Source organism: Notolabrus celidotus, chromosome 7 (genome assembly GCF_009762535.1).
Source record: "Notolabrus celidotus isolate fNotCel1 chromosome 7, fNotCel1.pri, whole genome shotgun sequence".
Lineage (NCBI taxonomy): Eukaryota > Metazoa > Chordata > Actinopteri > Labriformes > Labridae > Notolabrus > Notolabrus celidotus.
Window position 1 is genome coordinate 36,527,359 of NC_048278.1, and position 3,643 is coordinate 36,531,001.

Here is a 3,643-nt window from a genome sequence, read left to right on the forward strand (position 1 = left end):
TTCTCCACACTTTTTTTAAACACATTTATATATTTTTTATTTTCATATAAAGACAGCATTGCTCATCATTTAAATTATTTATACAGACATGTGAATATGAGATTACTGCTGACACAGTGATATAAATGAGAAATGTATGGAGTTTTTTTCATCATACTTTTAAAGTTAAAACATTTAATTTGATTTTTTCTTTACTTTAACCCTCCTGTTATGTTCCAAACCTGCTAAATACAGCATAGAAATCTGGGCAGCATGTGACAGAAGAGGTGTCGTGTTAATTTATTAACATCACTTCATAAAAAAAAAAAAATCTAAATGTAAAGTAAAGTAAAATAAACAAAAAATCTATGTCATGTAAAACTATTGTATGAATAAATGAAAAACAAGTGCGTTATCAATCAATCAATCAATCAATCAATCTTTATTTGTATAGCGCCAAATCACAACAAACGTTATCTCAAGACGCTTTTACAAACATAGGAGGTCTAGACCACACTATGTCAAATTATGAACAGAGACCCAACACCAAGACAGGGTAAGACTCAGTCTGACCCCACCTTAATCCATCATGAGCATTGCACATCGCAGTATTTAGCTAGTTACAGTGGTGAGGAAAAACTTCCTTTTAACAGGCAGAAACCTCAGGCAGAACCAGACTCATGTTAGACAGCCATCATGCCTCGACTGAGTTGGGTCTTGAAAGACAGATAGAGGGGAGTAAGAGAGAGAGGTGATAGTGATGAGACGAGTCGTAGAAGCTGTTGCCGCTGGAGTCCAGCACGTCCGTATCAGCTGGAGTCCAGATCGTCCACAGCAGGATATCCTCATTGAACCATGATCTGTGAGAATTAAAGAACCTCAATGGACCAAATCTTGATTTAAATGGTTAGTAATGGAGTTAAAAATTAGATTAAAAAAAAAAAAAATTTAATCCAGATTTTTGGGGTTATGACACTTTTGGATAATTGAATATGCCCCGGGTCATATTGACCCAGGAACATTATTGCTGTTCCAGAGAAACAAACATAACAGGAGGGTTAATACATTTTCACAATAGGTTATAAGATGACATAGGATCAATATTTTGCAAAATATTAACAAAATAATAATAATTCACATATATGGAAATGCATTTAAAGGCAATATGTCCTTATAGTTATTTTTCATAAGTGTAATAAATCCTTTAATTTCCTAACTGGTTCTCCCTTACAAAAAATAAATAACTTATGTTAAATAATACATAAATGTGCTGGCATGGCTGTGGGATGACGGGAACACTAATGCATCAACTATGGCATTGCCCAGAGATCCAAAGGTTCTGGATTGATGTTAAAGATTTTTTTGTGCAAAATATTTGATATCAATATATCATTATGTCCTACAGTGGCGCTACTGGGAAACAAGATAGATGGAATAACATCCAGAGAATTACAACACTTGATCACGTTTGCATTTCTATCTGTAAAACGGACAATTTTAATGAATTGGAAGGTAAGAAAGGCAAAATGTTTTGATATAGACAGCTGGCTTAAAGATTATTTAGAACTGATATCTATGGAGCAAGCAGCATCAGCATTTGTAGTTCCAGGCAGTGGCCACAGAGGCTCTTTGAATTTTATTTTATCAGTGATGGATAAAAGACCTTGATGGCTCCTATTGATACTTGACCTGAGTTTTAAACCCCATGAATTTTTGAATGAACATGAATGGATACATTTTATTTATTTATTTATTTATTTTTCAATTTTCTATTGCTTTATCTATACACTGAACAATATTTACGCTCCACCTCTTTTTCCCATGTCTTGTCCTGTTGTAGGTTATCACGTTTATTTGTTTGTATGTATATTTGTTTGTTTGTTTAGACCTTGTCCAGTCAGAGTTGTGTTGTTGTATTATAATTTTGTGTAACAAAAAAAATAATTAAAAAATAAATAAATAAATACATAAATGGATTTAGATTTTCTGTTCACACCACACAGAGGTACAGTACATAGGTGGGAAAAAAATGAAACTAGTTTTGATACAGCAATAAAATTGGTCATTGTAACATAAATAATTTGACTTATAGATTCCTACGTCTACTTTATTTGTTTGAAATAAAGGTTATAAGAAAGACAGCAGGACACTTACAAATTTGAAGGTGTAGCTTCAGTAGCTGTCTTATTTGAGTGTGTACAATGTAAAACACAGGCACATAACTGGTTGATAATAAAGAAACTGTAGGATGAGACAAAATTATGCAGTATCCCAGAAAACGACTTAACCTGACCTAACTGAATGTCATAAAAATGAAACCCTGCTTCCTCCTCTAGTGAACAAAAGACTTTGCATAAGAATAGTATCATTTGTACAATAACACACCTTAAAGGTGACATATCATGCAAAATTGACTTTTTTATGGTTCTTTACCTGAAATATGTGTCCCTGGCATGTCTACAAACTCCCCGAGAATGAAAAAAATCCATTCTGCCCCTGTTCTGATTTCTCCACCTTTCTGTAAATGTGTGTGAAACGAGCCGTTTCAGACTTCCGTGTTTTTGTTACGTAACAACAATATCCGGTCTGTCACGGAGTCAGAGCTCGGAGCTTGTTCAGCCCATAGACTGTATAAAACAATACTGAATCCCTCCTCTGTTTTTCATTCCCTGCACAAATGTGTGCTAACAAGGAGCTTAGGAGGGAGGCATGCTAGTTGTAGGCTGTCTTAATAAACACAAAGGTCGGTTTTACTCCCCACGTCTGCAGATTTGAAGATCTAGTGGATGATTTTTATTTGTCATGGATAAGTGCTAGCGCTAATTAGCATAGCCACATAGCTATACATTCATAGCTGTAGCTGTAGCTGTGTACCAAGACACACGTCGACATACTGACAAATAAAACAACAAGAAACACTAAATCTGTGACCAATCCTTCAGAAAAGGTCCTGCTGCCTTTCTGGCAGAGGTCGGTTTTACTCCCCACGTCTGCAGATTTGAAGATCTAGTGGATGATTTTTATTTATCATGGATAAGTGCTAGCGCTAGTTAGCATAGCCACATAGTTACATGTTCGTAGCTGTGTACCAAGACACACGTCTACATACTGATAAATAAAACAACAAGAAACACTAAATCTATGACCAATCCTTCAGAAAGGTCCTGCTACAGGCGCCTCTCCGTCAGGATCAGATTCAGAGGGTTGAAGTAACGCGATCTCTGAGCAGCCGTGTATATTCAGCCAACATGTAAACATTAGATCAACGTGCTGGAGAGCCGAGGCACATCCACTTCCGGAGGGGGCGTGGTCAGAGAGAAAACAGAGTGTTCTGAGGAGGAATGAAGAAGAGGACTTTTCAGGCATGCCAAAATCTGATTTCAAAGTGTTTTTTTGAACATAAACTTTAAAGACATGTTTTGGGGACCTCTTAGACCAATATATGTTGATGAAAAAAGCGTGATATGTCCCCTTTAACTTCCCTGAGACAGGGGCTGGTGCTGGTGAGATCAGCTGGTGGTCTTGGTGCCCTGCCCCAACACCCAACCAAAACACATTTAACTTACCGTTACAACCGCAAAGGTCCTTCAAGAGAAATGGAAATACTTGGACATAAAGCAGCATGACTGGAACAAACTTAAACAGAAAAACTGTTTGCAAAAAA